The sequence below is a fragment of the Pinus tabuliformis genome, chromosome 6 (genome assembly GCF_031772625.1).
Source record: "Pinus tabuliformis cultivar Carrire ecotype Pingquan chromosome 6, CPIR1, whole genome shotgun sequence".
Taxonomy (NCBI): Eukaryota; Viridiplantae; Streptophyta; class Pinopsida; order Pinales; family Pinaceae; genus Pinus; species Pinus tabuliformis.
Genome location: NC_142292.1, coordinates 982,122,930 through 982,145,627, shown reverse-complemented (window position 1 = coordinate 982,145,627; position 22,698 = coordinate 982,122,930).

The following is a 22,698-nucleotide window of genomic DNA, read 5'->3' as shown; positions in this document are numbered from 1 at the left end:
TGGTTCAGTGAAGGAGAGCCAAGCGATCTCCAACACTGAATCGACATAATACACGTAGAAGCTCCTTCATCAATTACAGTCTGATGAATTGGCCTGTTTTTGACTATCACTGGAATCTGGAAAGCCATCTGATGAGGGAGACGTGGTGTACTATTTTCTAGATCAAAGATTATCAGGTTCGGGTCCTGAACATCAACAGCTCCTATAGCCGACAAAAGTAATTTTCTCTGTGCTGGGCATGATTGCAACACTTCCAAAGCCGACATTAATGAGGGTGAAACAACTAAATCCTCAACAATGTTGTAATTCTGGGCTGCTCTCGCATGTGGATTGAAAGCAAACCTTCGAAGTACACCCTTAGCGGGTGGTTTTATTACTAAGTCCGGGTTAGGTTTCTCGATCTGTAGTGGATCGGAACCGGGAGCTGAGGTTGATGGATTTGAACGAGAAGATTCTGCTTCTTTCGATCCATCAACAGGACTTTTACTACCATAATCTTGTGATCGATTCGCAATCCGTACATGAGACATCATCAATATGGGTTCTTCACTGGCATTCGAGCAAGAACCTATCATTTTACTCTCCTGCTTTGGAAATGGATCTTTCAAAACAGCAGGAGTTGGGGAACCTTTAATGATTTTTACAACCTCCGCCCGATGAGGGCAATCTCTTGTGAAATGATCTTCTTCACAAATTAAACAAGGATAGCGAGGTTTGCGCTTTTCGTTGTTAGATTCCGACTTCTCTTTTTTCTCCTTTGGAGCCTTGTCTGCTTTATCCTTCTTCTTGCCTTTCTTCTTACCACCATTTTTTGATTTAGTCGTAGATGACTCTATAGCGTGAATGTCGGCGGTAATTTCAAGAGAAGACTCTCCTGTCAGGGAGTCTGGTAAGGTTATTATTGGAGAAGAATTCCTTGAGGATTTCTTCTTACTTTTAGTATTTACCGTACCAATCATGCCATCAGCAGCATGAGACCCCGAAGGAGCAGCAGCGATTTGATTCGACTTAGGAAGATCCGGGATCTTCTCGTGCAATGTACCCGACTGAGTGTAAACTAAGTCAAGGTACTCAGCTTGAGCAATGACTTGCTCCTCAGTAACTACTCCGGCCTTAGCTACATCTTCAGTAATCTTCGGTAATAATGATTTTACAAACCATTTAGCTAAGATTTGGTCTGGGATAAAAACTTTCACCAATCGCCGTCGACGTCTCCATTCATGAATATGATCGGAAATATAAGTGGAGGTCGACTGTTTTAATGAAGTTAATAGTTCCGTGCCGTTATCGTATCTGACCGGCAACTGAAAATGAGTTAGGAACGAGGTAGCTAACTGACTGAAATTGTAAAAAGAGGCCCGTGGTAACTTAATGTACCACTTGGCTGCGAGACCAATGAGCGTACGCTGGAAAAGACGTAAGCGGATCGAATCATCCGAGATGGAATTTGAAGCACACCAGAGGTGGTAAGTCATCACGTGATTAGACGGATCCTCTCCAGACTTACCTTCGAACTTGGGTATATCACTGGGCAACTTATTTGGCATTGGCGGCAAGAACGGAAGATATTGTATTGGATCATTCGTTAGGCGCGTCAAGTTGGGTAAATCCAAAGTTGCGATAAACGGTAATTGCCGATTAGGATCCCTAAAACTTTGGGTCACAAGACTAGTCCCAGGAGGAGGATATCCACGATAACTTGGAACATGAATTGCATTTGGGATATTATATCCTCCTGGAAAACTAGGATTAACCGGACCGTACTGGGGTTGTTGAGGTTGTTGATAAGTGTACCCAGGATACGGTTGATACTGGTAAACTGGTTGTTGGACAGCAGGACCGAATTGGTACTGTCCCTGGTACTGTTGATAGGTAAATTGAGGTTGACTTGTTACAACAGTACTTAAACCAAGCTGTCCTACAGGCATCTGGACCGTGGTTTGAATCGTAGATCCGGACAACGGTAAAGATGTCTGAGGAGTGGTTGCAGAGACAGTAGAAACTGGAGCTGTCGATACTCCAGAAGTAAGTGCGGTAGATGTTGCGGTAGTTGCAGCAGTCGTTTGAGATGGAGTACTAGGTGCAATTGGTGGCTGAGTAACTACCGAAGTTACAGAAGTTTGAATATTTGACTGGACAGGTTGCGGTTGCTGGGGTGAACCAGAAACTACGGGCTGTCCAGTTTGAGGTACCAACTGTATACTTGGCTGCAACACCTGTTGACCTTGTGATGGATCCCACACTATCATTCCGGGGTATTGACCTGTAACAGGTTGAGGATACTGAGATCCATAACCGGATTGAGGATAGGATTGATAACTGAAAGGCACAGTTCCCATACCTTGAACATATGACTGACCTTGAGGTGGTTGATAACCTTGACTCGAGTATTGACCTTGAGGTTGATAACCTTGGGGTAAATACTGATACTGAGGTTAACCTTGACCTTGAGGTTGATACCCTTGAGGTTGATACCCTTGAGGTAAATATTGATACTGAGGTTGACCCTGGGGTACATATTGAGGCTGGGGTTGACCTTGAGGCATGTATTGTACTATGGGTACATACTGTCCTTGAGGTTGCCCCCTAGACACGATTTGTGTACCTTGAGGTTGTCCCCCAGGTGTTAATTGAGGCTGCACCCCAGGCGGTAATTGGCCACCTTGAGGTTGAGAAACGGGAACTGAACCTGACATCATGTAAATGTCCCCTACACCCAACGGTTTATTACCATTGTTTCCAGCTAATAACCCATGATCAATGGGTTGAGGAGATGCCCCCGCAAAGGTACCAGAAAGTGACTGATACCCGGCGGGAACAGAAGGACCACCGTGCAAGAAAGATTCAGGAGATTGAGTGAACACGGACGACTGACCAGACATATTTACAGGAGTATAAATACCTCCAGGTGGAAAAGGAGTACGAGGTGGAGAAAAACTTATCCCTGAGTTGTCTAAATAATTGGTTAACGAAAGGTACCAAGTAGTACTTTTAGGAGGACTGTAAAAGATAGATTCACGCTCCCTTAGATCAATAGTAGGTTGATCTTCAAGGATAGATACGCCTAATTCTTCCTCTGGAGAAAATTCTTCAATAGCTACCAAACTAGAAGGAAGATTTTCGGTAATGACTCTTTCTACCCTAGGTGAATCTGGTGCACTAGAAGTTGGAGTAACAGGTTCAGATACTTCAGGTTCTTCGCCTATATCACTAGTAGATGAAAAACTACCAGCAAGCTCAGAAACTGCAACAGTTTCAGGATTATAACCTGTTTCTAGACCTTGGTAATCTGGATGGACTACCAATGACGATTCTCCTTCTTCAGGTGAACCTACTTTACTGCCACTAGGAGTCACAAGGACCTTTAAACCTTCGTAATGACTTGGGACATCTTAAGGAGGTTCACCCCGAAGCCTACGGGATTTCCTCAACAATTCGGCCACAGAAACAACCTCAGGAGACTTGCCCCGAAGTCGACAAGACTGTCTCGGTAATTCCGCCACAGTTAAAAAAATTTAACTACTGCACACGCAAACAAAGTAAAATCTCAAAGCAAACCACCTAAAGTCTCTAAAGAACCAAACAAATTTGAATCACACGCCTAAAGAATCTAGGGCGTCAAACCAAGCACAAACAGTAGCCTTCCGGACCAAAAACGCTAGTTGGAGATGAAACCCAACATCGCCGGATTCAGTACAGAAGTGGCAGGTGGAACAGTTACCCCGGAAACCTGCTTAATGAATAGACTGGCACAAGTTCCTGCACTTTAACCATCTCGAGTGAAGTGAACCCCCTGGAAAATCCAAGTGAGTCTAGCCGATGTCTGCTCCAGGTACAGTGGGATCTTCCCTCCACCGTCACCTTGGTAGAATCCTAAAGATAATGGTCACTAAGGTTACCAACAGCAACAAATGCACCTGGGGGAACAGTCTACACTCCGACAGCACGCAAGGGCAGAGTATCAAGCTCAATCCCCTTGCCGGCTCCTTGACAATAATCCAAGGTTTACCGACAAGTGACCCCTGGCTCCTCGACAATGGTTAATCCGAGGTTTACCGTTTGTAATACGTGCGTGTCTGGCGTCGTTCCCAACGAGGGAGGATTGATCCCCTCACTGGTTCGGACACGAGCTCGTGCTTCTCCTTTAAGAGGAGCTTTCCCAGAGTACAAATGAAACAATTGGATTTATTCTATCACAAGATAAGCTACTTGTTTGGTTTTGTTGTCTTGGAGAGTTAATTACTCTCCTACTCCAAGACACTAGCCTGATCTAAATTGGTGTTTCAGAGCCCTAGTAAATAAAATTTACTAAGTTTATTTTACTTTAAGCGTTAATTTTATGGTTTTTCTTAAAGACAAAAAGGTAGTGGAGATGAAACTGGTGGTGTGTAGACTCGACTCGCAACCACTACAAAGATGCACCTAAGATGATTTACACTACTTTTCTTTTTCAATGAATCTCCTAACTAAGAGAGTTGGAAAATGAAAATTTTATAGAAAACAACTTTCTTAGTAAAGACAATCAAAGAAACAATTTCTTTATCTTTTCAAAATACACAACTCATGACCACTAATTACTTCACGAAATTTTCTTTTTCTCCCAAAAGACTACAAATGCTACCAAAGCAAACTTTTTCCAAAAGAATTTTTTGTGTTTTTTCTATATTAATAAAGCATGTAAAAACTATTTATCAAATCAAATTTAACAAATCTAAGACAATCAAATCAAATTCACTCAAAATCAAATTAAAAGGAAATTTACCTAAAAGCAAAAATAATGAGGAAAAAAGCCTACAAGGATAATTCCCGGATGTTTTACTTAGTCAAAATGAAACTAAGGATCAGTTCATGCAGAATCATAAACTAATCAAAAAACAAAATCGAAATCTTTTTGTTCTTTTTTCTCAAGAATGAAATTCAAGGTTTTAACAAACAAACTTTTCGAGATTCGCAAAGAGAAGACAGAAAGGTAGGTCTCTCACAAGGGTGACTTCTATAACAGGCCCGACTCCTAAGAGGACTGACCAAAACCAAGGAGATCCAAAGTTTGACAACCTCTAACGCCAAAGTCACTACAGGACCAGTGAAAAATAAAACCCTAAGGCAAAATCCCTATGAATTCCACCAAAACCCTCGACACTAACGGGACAAGTTCAGGTGAAGATCTCTGACAGTAAACTAATGGATCTGGGCAGTAAAACAAAGTAAAAACAAAACCTAAAGAGAAAAAAGAGGAAAAATGAAATTTTCTCAAATTTGACAGGGGTACGCAGGTGATCTGTTGGCACAGGTGCGGGGACGCCCTGTGCACAAAGATGCAGTGCGTACAAGTACGCATTGTGCCTAACTCAGAAGCTGCGTACTGCTGGCAAAGCTAAGAAAAATAAAAATCTAATTTGACTCTAAGCTAACCCACCCAAATACACAGTTAGACAGCCAAAAATCATAAAACAAACGATTTTTCTCAGACCAGAATATCAAATCAAAAAGAACTCAAACACATTCATGGAGTCCCCAGTGGAGTCGCCATTTTGTCACACGGAAAGAGTCGTTAGTGCGGACACAACCGACCTCCCTAGAAGCCTAAGACTTTCTAGTGACAAACAAGACAAATAAGAGCAATCCTTCTCTAAATATGCTTTTACAATATGAGAAATCAAGTGTTTAGATCCTACATGTAACCCAACGCTGTTGTAGTAGTCCAGCTTCGTTGATCCGGATGAGCTCCTCCTTCCCTTCGAAACCTGCATTCACTAACAATCAAACAATTAAATAGCACCTGAATATCACATAAAATAAAACATATTTAACATATAGACCAAGGAGTATATGAAACAACTCATAAATAACAAATTGTTGAGAAGAATGGACTAATTTGTATTAAAAGGTAACAAAAGGAACCATTACAACCTGAGCCTTGGTGTTGTGCAAGTCCCTCCCAGGGTCCACAAGAGTCCTCCTTTACTCTGATCAGCTCACCCACTTCCAAATAGAACAAGCAAAGATGGTAATCTCTCCTCACAAGCTTCTACAAGGAAGTCCTAATTCCAGCAGCATCTACCCTTAGGAATGTTCAGCTTTCAACCTCCCCTCCCTTTGGCCCAATGCCTGTATTTATAGTGCTCTAGAGGAAGTTATTCAGGTCCACCATCAATGGGATAAGCCCCTCTTTGGATGGGATGGCTCCCCTCTTGATGGGATAAGTTCCTCTTTAGTAGGGATACATGAACCATCTGGAGGCGCTTCATACATGTCAAACAAGCTTCTAGAATGCTCTAGAAATGACCACAAGTAACTTTTTTAGAGTGAAACTTGCGCCTTTTGACCTTTATAGGAGTACGCACCCACCCCTTTACATACAGAGCGTACAAGTGCGTAGGTATTGTGAACTTGGGTTGCGTACACGCAGGTAAGGCTAAGAGAAACTGCGTACTATAGATAATTGACTTTAAATGACTTTTCTCTCTTTCTTGAAGTTTGACATGAAGAGCAGAGGCATGAGACTTGCCAAGGAGGATAGTATGACAGTGGATGGAGCCATACTAACTGCAAATAGTCATGGTGACATTTTTTAGTGTAACAGATCCCTATCCATCATTAGATCTTATCCTCCATCAACCACTAAGGTTCATCCCTGGTTCAGATCAAGCACAACACAATAAGCCAATAACCTGCATACTAGATCTCACACTTCATTAGATATTCAAAACTTGCACACTTTGGCCTAATGATCTTCTCCTCCTTTTATAGTTTTAGGCCTTTCTCAATACCATGGACCAAAACCACCTAGGACCAATACCTTGGACGAAATACCTAGGGTCAATACCTTGGACTAGATACCTTGGACCAATACCATGGATCAAAATACCATGGACCAAATACTTCGGACCAAAAACTTAGTTTTCCAAGGTATACATGCTTTTCCTTCTATGAAAGTGTGTGTGTACATATACGCTACTTGTGGTCAATGAACCTGTGTGTATACATAGCTTGGTCAAGGTGAACCTGCGTATACCTCTCTTTCTTCATTCTGTGAAGACTGATTTGTAATTCTTTGTTGTTAACCTGATATACTATGATCATTCATCTGAGTGAATTGCCATCAAGGACAATACATGTATCATAATGCCAAAAATCTCCCCCTTCGGACTCGATGGAAACAAAAACACCAAGTCACTCTCCCCCTTTGACATAAAGGGCAAAGGGTCATGCTCCCCTTGAGTACATGCTGAATTCTCTGATATGCTGAAGTGTACTGATTGTGCTCCCATGATCGAGTCCATGCTCCCCCTGAGCACAAGCAAAGTCTGCAAAAATATTTTCTAAAAGAATAATATGACTCTATACATATATCACCAATGACCTTGCTATCACCAATGACTCATACATACATCCATCTCCCAACCAAGTGGGGATTTACCAATTTTTTATACATGAAAAAAACAAGAAACATTACATCATCCATCCCATACATAGTGGGGTTACAAATTAGGTCTTTTCATGACCTTTACATTAAATGATATGCATGACATATATAACAGAGACCAAATATCTTAAACAAGACCATGATAGTCATCAACAACTATCATATGATCTACACAATCAGCAAAATTTGTCAACAACATCCAGACCAGCAACCTGTATATGTCCATCATTAGTTCCCAAAATATCATCAACATGTGTCAAAGTATGTCGGCACATATCAACTCATCCTCTTTATCTAATCAAGGTCAAATTGCTTCATTCCCTTATCATAACCTTCCAGGAATCAACTAAGCATATGTCATATCTCCAAGCGGTAGCACAAAGTCATTCACATCATATCATATGTATGTGAAAACACCATAGACATCATTACCAAGAAATGCATGATCTTTTCACAAGAACCTTCATTATATCATCACTAGGGAACATCCCACATCATCAACCATGATAACCTATCATCATAAAGTAAGAAATCATCATCATTGATTAGGTACCAAAGACTTTTAAACATAATCCCAACAATGCTTTATTAAAAGCATAGCATGTTCTTCCCCTGAACCTGTTCCACTTGTTCAATGTCAGATCTGATCATTGCATATGTTAGTAAAAGATATCAAAGCATCATCATCAATAAAATATACATCAAGTTATCAACAACTTTATGAGGACCAATATATTTCCACATGTTATCAGCAGATTGTAACCATCATCAAACAGAGCAGATAATTGACAGAACCATATCAGACCCCTTTTTTCTGAGTCTGGCCCACTGCTTTTCCTCAAACCAACATATATGTGACTATGCCCACAAAAACCCACATATGTATGTGAATATGCTTTATGAAACTCGCATATAACAACCTTTCTCTGAAAAATAGGATTTAACAGTAGGATGATGCAGCAACTACTCCCATATTTTGTCTGAGATATTCAAATGTCTCTCTGGGCAATGGTTTAGTGAATATATTAGCAACTTGTTCTTTGGAGGGAACATAATCCAATTTTACCTTTTGTTTAAGCACTTGTTCACGTAGAAAATGATATTTGATGGGTATGTGCTTGGTCTTGGAGTGCATGACTGGATTCTTTGAAATATTGATGGCACTTGTATTATCACATAGAATGGAGATGGGTGGAGTACATGTGATCTGAATGTATTGCAAGGTTTGCATCATCCAAAGTAGTTGTGTGTAGCAAGATGCAGCAGCCACATATTCTGCTTCAGCTGTAGATAATGCAATTGAACTTTGTTTCTTGCTGAACCAAGACACTAACCTGGAACCCATATAGAATGCACCACCACTAGTGCTTTTTATGTCATCAATACTTCCTACCCAATCTGCATCTGTATATGCATGAAGAGTAAGATTTGTGTCTCTAGGATACCATAAACCAAAGTTCTGTGTTCCTTGAAGATATTTGAAAATCCTTTTAACTGCCTGAAGGTGTGATTCCTCTGGATTTGCTTGGAATCTTCCAACTATTCCTATGGCATACATTATGCCAGGTCGGGTACCAGTTAGGTAAAGTAGACTGCCCATCATGGATCTGTAAGTTGGTTGATGTATTGCTGCTAATTCATCATTTGAGCTAAGACTGCATCCTGTTACCATTGGGGTACATACTAGTTTAGAATCTTCCATGCCGTACTTTTTCAATATTTGTTTGAGATTTTGGTTTGTGAAAGAAAAATACCATCTTTGTTTTGTTGAACTTGTAGACCAAGAAAATAGGTAAGCTCACCAAGCAAGGACATTTCAAATTCTTGCTGCATTACTGAAGCAAAATTCTGACTCATGGATTCTTCATTGCTACCAAAAATGATATCATCAACATAAACAACAATTATTATCAATTTATCAGTGTCAATCTTTGTATATATATTGTTATCTACTGACCCCTTTGAAAAACCCTGTTGGTGGAGATATTTGTCAAGACGGTAATACCAGGCCCTTGGAGCTTGTTTTAGACCATAGAGAGCCTTTCTGAGTCTGCATACAAGTTTTGCATCATTTCCAAGAATGAATCCTTCTGGTTGTTCAATATAGACTTCTTCTTCTACGTCTCCATTAAGGAAGGCAAATTTTACATCCATTTAGTATACTTTGAATTTCTGAAAACTAGAAAGAGCAAGAAACATCCTTATGGCTTCAAGTCTAGCAACAAGTGCAAAATTTTCTTCAAAATCTATACCTTCTTGTTGAGCATATCCTTTACAAACAAGTCTGGCCTTGTTTCTAATAACTTTTCCATTTACATTCAGCTTGCTTTTGAATATCCATTTAGTTCCTATGATATTATTATCATGAGGTCTAGGAACTAATTCCCAAGTATTATTCTTTTCAATTTGCTCAAGTTCTTCATTCATGGCCTTGACCCAACATTCATCTTTGCATGCTTCATTTACATTTTGAGGTTTGTTAGAGGATAGTAATGCTAGATAGCTTGAGGTTTCTGTAATAGTTCTTCTTGTCTGTACACCTGCCTCTTTTTCCCCTAAAATTTGAGTTTTTGGATGATTTTTCTGAACATACCTGGATGGAGTCTTTTCTTCTACCATTATCTCTTCTTTTGGTGCTTCATTGGTTTCTTCTTTAGAATCAGTGTGATTTGATGTGGGAAAATAATCCCCATCTTCTTCATTGTCATAATCTTTGGTTTTTATCTGTTTTTAATTTTTGCATGCTTCATCAACCACAACATCAATACTTTCAATAATTTTCCCAAGTCTTTTATTATAACATTTATATCCTTTACTTCGGGAAGAGTAACCAAGAAGAATACCTTCATCTGCTCTGGGTTCAAACTTACCAAGTTTTTCATCAATCCTTTTGATGTAACGTTTGCTTCCAAAAACTTTAAAGTATTTTAGAGTGGGAGTATTACCATACCAAATTTCATGTGGAGTTTGAGTGTTGTTTACCCGAACATTTGCTTGGTTGAGAATAGTGATGGCGGCAAATGCAACTTCACCCTAGAAGGTTGCAGGAGTTCTAGATTCATCTAGCATAGCTCGAGCCATTTGTTGAACAGTTTTGTTCATTCTTTCTACCACTCCATTTTGCTAAGGAGTCCTTGCGGTGGAGAACTTCCTTTTTATTCCATGTTGTTCACAAAAGTCAAAGAATTCATCCAAGGTAAATTCCCCTCCTCGATCAGATCTGAGGCATTTGATTTTGCAATATGATTCATTTTCAAACAAAGCTTTGAAGGCTTTTAACTTTTCAAATGCTTCATATTTATGCTTTAGAAGACCTATCCAACACATTATGGAAAAATCATCAATGAACAATATAAAGTATTCTTCTCCATGAGGTTCCTTTTTCCTTGATGGTCCACATAAATTAGTATGAACAAGTTCAAGAGGCTTACTAGTTGACCCTTCTTTTTCAATGAAGTGAGATCTGGTTTGCTTACCGAATTGACATGGTTTGCAAATTGTATTTTCAGGAATGCTGATATCTGGAAGATCACGAACAACCTGGAACCTGCATGCTTTTCTTATTTGAGAAAATCTTAGATGTCCCAATCTTCTGTGCCATAGCTATTTTTCATCATTTTCCTTAGATAGCACTATTGTTGTCCTCCCTTGAGTATGTATAAGTTGTTTGGAGTTCTTATGCCTTTGATCATGGTTTCTCCTGTATCAAGCTCACGAACAACACATCCGTTTGATTGAAACACCACTTCATTTCCTTGATCACAAATTTCACTGACACTCAACAGGTTATGCTTTAGACCATCAACATACATAACATTCCCAGCTTTAACCTTTTCTTTCAAGAAAAAAGAACCTTTACCTTTTATGATAGCAGGAGTGTTGTTTCCAAATGAGACATTCTTTTCCTTTTCTAAGGCATTATATGAGTGAAGTTTTTCTTTGTCACCTGTCATGTGTTTTGAGCATCCACTGTCGATGTACCACTGATTTTCTTGTCCTTCTGCATACAAGGCTATACCACATCTTTCTATTTGCGGTTCTTTATTTCTCCATATTTTGGGATTTAATGGAGTTTTCTCCTTTTGAGATATTTGCCGAAATTTACTCCTGCATTCAGATTCTTCATGGCCAAAGTTGTTACAGATTGAGCATTCTATTTCATTTTCAAGAAGAGAAAAGTTATTATAGGAACTTTTCTTGATCCCTGTCACATTCCTTTGATTTTGTGCTTCTCTAGTCATGATGGTTTTGTAAGAAACACATTGAGCAGCTTTGTGTCCAAAATTATGACATGAGAAACATTGACCATTAAAGAAGTTCCTGCGATTATCGAATCTATTGACCTGGTGATTGTAGTTTCTATTGATATTCATCTTTGAAGCAAATTGAGTATGATTTACCTAAGGTTGGTTGTAGCTTCTACTCATCCTTGAAGCAAATTGAGCATGATTTACCTGGTGATCTACTTTATGCCTTTGCTAATGATTGTCATATTGTTCATTGTTCTTTGCTGCATCAAGATAGCTTTTAGTGGAGGTTGACGGCTTCTGTGATTGAGATGCTTCTTCAGTATATCCAAGACCTGTCTTTATCAAAGGATAACATTGCACTTTGATAATTTCATTTAAGGTTTCTGATCCTTTATAAAATCTAAGATTGAGAGATTTTGTTTTCTCAATATCCTTTCTTAGACCCACAATTTCACATTCTAGTTTTTCATTGTGTTTTTCTCTTTCAGCAAGTTGGTATGTCAAGGTATCTATAATCATATTTTTTTCTTCTAAACAGATTTTGAGTTTAGAGATTTCTTCATGAAGGTCATATTCTTCTAAAGCATCCCAAAAATTATCATCTTCATAAGCCATTAGAAGTCTATAGTCATTACTACTTTCATCTTCATCACTATTTGATAAAACATCGCTATCTTCATGAGTATAGTAACTCTTTTTGCTTACACTTTGTTTTCTATTCCGTTTTTCAGATTCCTTTCCTTGATCATATTTACCTTTATGAGGACATTTGGCAGCATAATGACTGACTCTACCATGGGAAAAACATTTGAAAGGTAGTTTACCTCTAAATCTTCTGGAACCCCGTTGAAGCTTCTTGACAAAGTTTACTTCATCTTCTTCTTCCAAAATATGTCCCGATTCATTAAGTTCTTCCTTTCCTTTTGCTGAAGCTTTAAATGCGGCTTCTCTCATATCTGATGGGCTTCCTTCTCTCATCTCAAAGGAAGTTAAGATTATGTGAAGTTGTGTCATAGTGATAGTCTGTAGATCCTGTTTTTCTTCTATGGCAGATACGTTTGATTCAAATTTAGCATACAAGGATCTTAAAAATTTCTCAACTAAGGTAACTTCCTTTATCTCATCACCCAAATTCTTCATGCAATTAACAACCTCATCTATACTTAAGAAGTAACTAGCTATACTTTCGTTATTGTGCACCTTAATAGTTTCATATTGAATTCTGAAAGTTTGCAGTTTAGCACGTTTTACCTGAGTCTCCTTCGTATCTTAGAATGATTTTTCCCCATATTTCTTTAGCTGATTTGAGCTGCATAACTTTGACAAACTTTGATTGTGATAGACTTCCCAATAATGTATTGACAGCCCTGACATTGGTTTCATATTTCTTTTTACCTGTCGTATCTATAGGAATTGCTGATGGAAATGTATATCCTCCTTCCACGATTTCCTAGACATCTATTCCAAGTGACTGTAGATAGGTTGTGGTTCTCATCTTCCAATAAATAAAGTTGCTCCCATCAAAGATTGGTGGTCTTATGGATCCCACACTTTCTTGATTACTCATGATGATGGACCTCCCTTCAAGCGATCAAGCTTCTTCTGAAGGACCTGCTTTGATACCAATTGTTGGAAACAATACTGAGAGTGGGGGTGAATCAGTATTATCAGATCAATAATTTAATTTTCAAACATATTTGTATATGCTACTTCAGCTAAGTGAACAAGCATGTCTACGCGACTGTACTAAAGGCAACTAGCGTATATGTAGAGAACTTTTGATTTAACCAATTTATCATGCATTGAACTTTAACCACTATATCATAGATTTATTAGGTAGTGCAGTAAAAGCAGAATAAAGCATCACACATAAGCAACACACATGAACACCAAGATATAAGGTGGAAACCCAAAGAGGGTGAAAACCGCCTGCTGCTTTTGTCTCTGTCTTCTTTTAATAATAATAAAATCTGTTTACAATTTTGTACTGGTGCAGACTTATACCAGTACATAGGCTTCTACCTGCAGAAGGTTTCAACCTTCTCTCATTCTCCAGCTTCTCTTGGAAGGGAGCTACAACCCCCTAACTCTTGTACTATTTGATATGTTTACTAGTACGTAGGTTGTGACATACACAAGGATACGACCTTCTTTCTTCCTCCAAGGACCACATTTCATAAATTTTCAGACTGGATCCATCAACAACATCGTAAATGTAATTCAATCATCAAATACATCTACATCAACCAAACACTTTTTGAACCAACCACAACCAAATCAATCAATCACTTTGACAACCCATCAATTTGATCATTCAAAATATTGTCACCAGAATACAGTAACCAGAACCCAAACCAGAACCCAGAACTCTGCAACAGCAAACTGAAACAACCGAAACATATTTTTATAAGGTATACGCTACTTCAATGTGTTGAACCTACGTGTATACGCACTTTTCTCAAATCCAACCAACGTATACATCTGCAAATATTAATTCATAATTTTGCAGCTATTCCAGACTTCAGTTATACCTAGATCATAATATTTACAGAATAACACATGCTTCAGTATAAAGATCTCAAATGAACATGATCAAACCATATAAGGATAATTCATTTCGAGCCTTAAGACACGTATCCATCATTAGATCGTATCCTCCATCAACCACTCAGGTTCATCCCTGGTTCAGATCAAGCACAACACCATAAGCCAATAACATGCATACTAGTTCTCACACTTCATTAGATATTCGATACTTTCACACTTTTGCCTAATGATCTTCTCCTCCTTTTATAGTTTTAGGCCTTTCTCAATACCATGGACTGTTGCACTAAAAATTGTCACCTTGACATTCTGCAATCTGTGCGAGTCCATTAACACTCATACTTTCCTCCTTTGCAAGTCTAAAGCCTCAGTTCTTCATATCAAGTCTTGAAAGTAAGAGAAAAGCCCTAAAAGTCTCTAAAACTCTGGTTCCACACTTTCTCTTAGTCTTACCTGCGGTCCGACACCTAATGGTCCTGTCCCCTGTGCACCCGAATGCTCTGTCTCTGTGTTATGGGTGCGGACCCATGTAAAAGTTAAAACGCACGAGTATTTTCTAAAAAACTCACTTTCGGTCATTTCTAGAAGCTTTTGGAAGGAATCTTCAGGTGGCAAGTTTGCTCTCTTAAGGCTCATGCATCCCATACCTTAAGGAGCTAACCCCTTGATGTGAGGAGTTTATCCCTTTGAAGAAGGACTCTATCCCTTCATAGGTGGACTTGTAACCTCGTTCCTCTGCACTATAAAATGAAGCATTGGGCTAGTTATTGAGGAGTTTGAAAGCTGAATATTTTTGAGGTGAAATGTTGTTGGAACTTAGTCTTCTTAGTTGAGCTTTTATGAGGAGAGATTACATACCTCTAAGATCTCATTTGGAAGAGTGCAAGGCTTGTGAAAGTAAAGGAAATCCCTATTTTGGACCCAGGGAAGAGCTTGTTCAACATCAAGGCTGAAAAGGTTGTAAGGTTCTTCTACTTCAAAGTTAATACAAATAAGTTTGTTTTTCTCAATAACTTGTTCATTAATGGTTTGTTTTATGGATTCCTTCATCACCATAATAGACATGATTTACTATATTTTCTATACAGGTGTTATTTTATGTTTGCTTGTTTGTGATTGCAGATCTTTGAAGATAACTCTTTCAAACGATCGAGGGATGACTACAACAAACAAGCGTTGGATCTAAGGTAGGATCGTAATACCTCTATATTTTTTATTTGTAAATTGCATATGTCTAGAGAAAGATAGATTTCTTTGTCTGTTTGTTGCTACATTATCTTGTGATACTAGGGAGATTGGTCTTGTCCGCAAGAATGATTTATCTGGCCAACAAATTGGTCACTCTGTTGGGGAATGAATTTGATTTTTGGTTTTCCTTTGTTTTGATTTGAGAAACTTGCTTTCATTTCTGATTTTTTATTGATGTATACTAGCTTGGGTAGTTTTTAGAATCTGGATTATTTTTTGGTTTTTTTTAGGTTTTCAGGGGACCGCACTTTCTCTTTATAGACAGTGCGGGCATCTCCACACTTTTCCTTTGGTAAACAGAGCGGAACCGCACCTGTTTCTTCTAGAGCCTATCGACGTTATAAAAAAAAAAATTGAAAAACCTAAAATGTCTTCTTCCAGTTAGGTTTAGGTTTCATTTAGGATTTTTAGTGTCTACCTAGATCTATATTTTTCCTATCAAAAATCTCTTGTGAGTGAGTTCCGTTAGTATTTTTGTTTTGAATGATTTTCTAGAAGTTTTGCATGCCGGGAGTGATTTTCGCTTTGTCTCTGTAGTGACTCAAAGATCAGAAGCTTGAGAAACCTTAGATCACACTGGTATCTTTTGTCTTCTTGATGAGTTTGACTTGGTTGTGAAAACTATCCTTTGTGAGAAACAGATTTAGTTTTCTCATTGCAAATCTTTGAACAAACTTTGTTATAAATTTTGAATTTCATTTTTACAAAAGAAAACATATCTAGATTTTTTTGGTTGATTTGTTTTTCTGAACAAATGAATCCTTAGTTTACTGAACAACTAAGCAAAACATCCTCAAAAAGAATTGAAGATTTTATTTAATTAGATTTAAAAAAAAAAATAGATCTCAAGATTAGTTTTTGTAGTTTTGAGTGTTTTCTAGAACTTGTAGATTTCTTTTGAAAAGAACATTGTTTTTTGTAGTTATTGTGAGCATTCATTAGTAGTCTCATTTTGAGTTCTTATTGAAAAAGACAAAAAGATTTTCTTTTTATTTTCATGTTGAAATAAAGAATTGTTTCTTAAAGAATTGCATTCTCGAACTCTTTCTTTTAGCTAGAATTTCATTGAAAGAAAAACGAATTGCTTCTCATTTTAGGTGCATCTTTTAGCATTTGGAATCGAGTCCTCACACCATCAAAGTTTCATTTCCATACCTATTGACTTAACGAACAACTCATAAAAGCAACGCTTTATTAAAATTGATCTAGTAATCTTTTTTATTTCTAGGGCTCTTATCACCAATATAGCTTAGGCTAGTATCTTGGAGTAGGGAGTAATTAACTCTCCAAGATAGTTAAACAAACAAGTAGATACATCTTGTGGTAGGAAATAAATCCAATTGTAATTGATACATTCTGGGAAGCTTCTCTTAAAGGATTCAATCACGAGATCATGTCTGTACCTTTGAGACAATCAAGTCTATTTCATTGGGAAAGATAAAAGATTTGCACTTATTAAAAATGGTAAACCTCGGATTAACCATTGTCGAGGGGCCTGGGGTCACTTGTTGGTAAACCTCAGTTTGATCATGTCGAGGAGCCTTCAAGGGGATTTAGCTTTGTTACTCTACCCTTGCCCATAGATCAGATCGTAGACTGTTCCCCTAGTTGTATTTGTTGTTGTTGGTAACCTTAGTGTCCATAAACTTAAGATTATTTCCTAAGGTGACGGTGAAGGATGGGTCTCATTCTACGTGAAGCAGACGTTGACTAGACTCACTAGGACTCTCTGTGGGGTTCTCTTCACTCGAGATGGTTTTGTGAAGAAACTTGTGCCAGTTTGTTTCATTAAGCAGGTTGTCGGGGTAACTGTTCCAATCACCCTTTCTGTATTAAAATTCTACGACATTGGATTTCATCACCAACTAGTGTTTTTAGTACGGGAAGTTACTGTTTGTGTGTGGTTTGAACTCTTATATTTTTTAGGTATGTGAATTAGTTGTTTGTTTCTTTAGAGACTTTACGTGCTTTTATTGAAATTTTCTTTGTTTGCCTGTGATTATTTTCATCCTACACACAGAGGTTATTATCCTTGGTCGATCATGTCAAGACAGTCATCTATGTTTTCCCAATCATCAGAAACATTTTTATATGGCGGTCCTACTATTCCTTGGGGTACCAGTCACTTTTTGGTACTTTTTCAGGAGCAAGTCCTTGACCGACTGAACATCAATTATCACCTAGTAATAATGGAACTAAAACGTTGAATGTAGAGAAAATTCTTATGATGTCTGGTAGTATTCCAAATCCTCAACCTCATGGTAGTCAGTTACCGCCTAGGGGAAAACTCTAAGGTATTTAGTTTCCTCCTGGAGGGATACCTCAAGGTTTTCAACCTTCAGGGCAATACATACCCCAAGGTCAACCCCAGACTCAATATACTCCTCAGGATGCTTATCAACCCCAGATTCAGTATGTGCCTCAGGGTTATCAACCTTAAGGTCAGTACCCAACTCAAGGTTTCCAACTGCCTTCTGATCAATCATTTTTACAAGGAGCTGGAAATGTGCCTCCTAATTATCAACCCTACGTTCAACCAGGTTATGGTCCTCCATATGCACAACCTTTTATGAGTCCATACCCCGAAATGAACATGGTGTGGGATCCATCTCAAACTCAACATACTATGCAACCTAATGTGAAGTTATCTAATCAACCTAGACAACCTTTGGTTTCTGATTCAACCCAGCAACCTGTCCAACCTACTGTTCAAACTTCTGCACCTAGTTTAGTTCAGCAGCCTAGTCCTAGCTCACCTCAGACTCTGCCTCAAACTGCTATTGTAACTACTGCAACTTCTGTTCAACCTACCACGCCTCTTTCTGGAGTATTTTTAGCTCCAGTTTCTACTATCCCTGCATCAGTGCAAATTCCTCAAGTCTCTGTGCCCCAGTCAGGACCTTCAGTTCAGACTTCGGTCCAGATGCCTGCAAGACAAGCTGGTCCAAGTACGATTGCTACAAGTCAACCACAATTCACTTATCAACCGTACCAGGGACAATATCAATTCGGTCCTATTGTACAAAACCCAGTTTATCATAATCAACTGTATCCTGGCTATACTTATCAACAGCCTCAACAACCTCAGTTTGGTCTAGTTAATCCTAGTTTTCCAGGAGGTTATAACATTCCTAATGCAAATCCAATTCCAGGTTATCCTGGATATCCTCCTCCTAGAACTGGTCTCATTACTCAAGGTTTTCGTGACCCTAACCGTCAATTACCATTTATTGCAACTTTAGATTTACCTGATTTATCTCACCTTATGAATGATCTGATTTACTATCTTCCATATTGGCCGCCAATGCCTAATAAGTTTCCCGTTGATATCCCAAAATTCGAGGGTAAGTCAAGGGAGGATCCGTCAAATCATGTCATGACTTATCACCTCTTGTGTGCATCTAATTCCATCATTGATTATTCAATTCGATTGCGTCTTTTTCAATGAACTCTTATTGGTCTTGCTGCCAAATGGTACATTGAGTTACCACGAGGCTCTTTTTATAATTTCAGTCAGTTAGCCACTTCTTTCTTAACTCATTTTCAGTTTCCTGTCAGATACGACAATGGCACGGAACTGTTAACTTCACTAAAACAATCCACGTCCACATATATTTCTGATCATATTCATGAATGGCGACGTAGAAGGTGTTTAGTGAAAGTTTTCATTCCGGATCAAATTTTAGTGGAATGGTTCGTTAAATCATTATTACCTAAAATCATTAAAGATGTAGCTAAGGCAGGAGTTGTCACTGAAGAGTAAGTCATTGCTCAGGCTCAGTATCGTGACCTCATTTATACGCAATCAGGTACTTTACACGAAAAAAATCCCTGATCTTCCAAAAACTAAATCTCCTTTAGGGTCTCATGCTACTGATGGTATGATTGGTTCAATTAGTACCAAAAGCAAGAAGAAATATTCAAATAATTCTTCTCCTAAAATAACTTTACCTGATTCCCTGAAAGAAGATTCTTCCGCTAAAGTTTCTGTCGATGTTCATGTCGTAGATTCATCTACGACCAAATCCGATAGTATAGAGAAGGGGAAGAACAAAAAAAATCAAAATTAAAAAGATAAAACCAATAAAAATGAATCTACTGACGAAAAATGAAAACCTCGCTATCCTTGTTTCATTTGCGACGAGGATCACTTTACTAAAGAATGCATATATCAAGCAGAGTTTTCGAAATTCGTTAAAGGTTCTCAAATGCTTGTTGTCTTGAAGGATCCTTTTCCTACTCAAGATAGTAAGGTGGTTGCTTCTTCCTCGAATACCTCAAAAGAACCCATTATGATGATGTCTCATGTCAGGATTGCAACACAATCACAAGATTACGCTAGTAAAAATCTTGTTGATGGTAAAGAAGAAGAATATTCTAATTCAAATACATCAACGACGCCTCCTCCTGGTTCTGGTCTATTACAGATCGAGAAACCCAACCTTGACTTAGTGATCAAACCGCATACTAAAGGTATATTTTGGAAGTTAGCTTTGGGAACCTGATTCATTGGAGAAAGCATTCAGGTTGGCAAGAAAACTTGAGAGAAAAATTATGGCAACAAGGAAGCCTACCACCCACAACTATAAAGATGTAATTGTTGTTGCCCCTAGCCTTCCATAATCTACAAGGTTGACACCACAAAAATTGGAAGAAAAAAGAGCAAAAGGGCTTTGTTACAGCTGTGATAGAAAATACAGTAAAGGTCATAAGTGTGCTAAGAAGAAATTATTTTAGATAGATTGTGAAGAGGAGGAAGAAAAGGAACAAGAAACGTCAAAAGAAGATGATATACACCAGGAACCAATTCTAAAGAAAGAAGAAATTAATCCGACCATATATTGTAATGCATTGGCGGGAATTACCACTCATCAAACCCTCAAGATAGAAGGACATATCAAGAATAAAATGGTAATAGTGTTGATTGATTCGGGTAGTACCCATAATTTTATTCATTGTAAGATAGCCAAGGAATTGAATTTCTTCCTATATCTAGCACCAAAGTGTCAAGTGATGGTTGCAAATGGAGGAACCATAAATTTCTCTGGAAAGTGCCATAATATAAAGCTATCCATGGGATAATATGTATTGAATAGTTGAATGCTTTCCATTCCAATGGGTGGTACTGATGTTGTACTAGGATTCCAATGGCTAGAATTTTTGGGTACGATAACTTTTATTTTTCAAGAACTTTTCTTGAAAAATTTTGGGAAGGAAAGGAAGTTGAATTAAGGGGTATCGTAGGGAAACCGAGAAAGATAATAATCTCTAATAGCATGACAAAGCTTCTAAATAAAGAACAACATGGCGTAATTTCACAATTATGTTCACTAGAGGTTCCCACATCGAAATCATCTATTTCTCCAGATCTCCAAAAAGATTTGGACAATCATTCCACGATAATTGACACTCCCAAAGGCCTCCCACCTATTCATGATCATGATCATGCTATTCATTTGATTCCAAGAAGTGTTCCTCTAAACATCAAACCTTACAGATATCCATATTCCCAAAAGAGTGAAATTGAACGTATGGTTGCAAGAATGCTAGAGACTGGTATAATTCAACCTAGTCAAAGTTCTTTCTTTGCTCCAGTAGTATTGGTGCGCAAGAAGGATGGATTATAGGGAACTCAACAAGCTCACTATTAAAGATAAATTTCCTATTCATGTCATTGATGACTTATTGGATGAACTACATGGAGTAATTTACTTCACCAAGTTGGATCTTCTTTCAGGATATCATCAAATCATAATGAATACTGAAGACATTCCAAAAACAACATTTAGAACTCATGAGGGTCATTATGAATTTTTGGTGATGCCTTTTAGCCTTACCAATTCACCTTCTACATTTCAAGGTTTGATGAATTCCATTTTCAAACCCTTCCTTAGAAAATTTGTGTTAGTATATTTTTATGATATACTAATCTACAGCAAGTCTTGGAAGGATCATGTTCAACATGTTGATAGGGTGCTCAAACTATTGGAGGAGAAACAATTATATGAAAAAGCCTCCAAATGTTTCTTTGGAGTACAAGAGGTGGAATATTTGGGTCATATTGTATCTCATGAAGCTGTTAAGGTAGACCCTAGCAAAATTAAAGCCATTAAGGAATGGAAAATCCCCACATCCATAAAGCATCTACGATGATTTCTCGGGTTAACAAGGTATTATCGCAAGGTTGTTAAGAATTATGGGAGAATAGCAGCACCTCTAACAACATTATTGAAGAAAGATGCATTTTCTTGGACTCCAGAAGTAACGAAGGCCTTTGAACATATTAAAGAGGCAATGTGCCAAGCATCGGTCTTAACCCAGATTTCACAAAAACCTTTATTGTGGAATGTGATGCCTCAAGAAGGTTATAGGTGACAATCTCCCAGTTAAAACAATATTGCCAGAACTTAATGAGGAAGGAAAAATAATATTGGAACCTGAAGTAGTCACAGAAACAAGAAATTGACAACTACAAAATCGATCAATTTCATAGTATCTCATCAAGTAGAAGAACTTACCCGTTGAAGATTCCACATGGGAGGATGAGAATTTTATACAAAAGAATCCATATCTACTCAAGCATTCAGGACAACACTTTTTGAAGGAGAGGGGCATGTTAGGTCCCTATACTACTAGCATAGCCCCTTATTGTTATTAGTGCAACCCCCTTATTGTATTGTTGTGCCCATGTAGTCCCCATATTGTTATTATTTTGCCCCTTAGAAGCCCACTATTGTTATTTTTGTGCCCTTAGAATATTATTGTTATGTTGGCTTTGATTATATTGTGACCCCTTAGACTCCTATATATAGAAAGGAGGTCTTGTCATTTGTATCATTCAAGAATTGTTCATTTGTGTAATGTAAAGGAAGTTCCCCCTCAAAGAGGTTGATTTTGAAGTCGTTGATGTATCTTTTCTTCTATTTTTTCAGTTGGTTGCATAACACATAGGTGAAGAGGAGCAACGAGGGTTCGAGAGCCCAATTCAAGAAATTCATAAGAATTTTACCCTATCTCACTAGTACAAACATATAGTTCACTACTTTCTTTTCCTAAGATGCCCAGTGAATTTTGACAAAGGTAAATATGATACCCTAAGACTACAAGCCCAGAGATTTATTATTTCAAGTGGAAAGTTGTATTGGAAGGATCCTCTGGGAATTTTTCTGTTGTACCTGGTTGAAGAGGAAGTGAACAAAATAATGGATGAATTTCATCGCAACATTTATG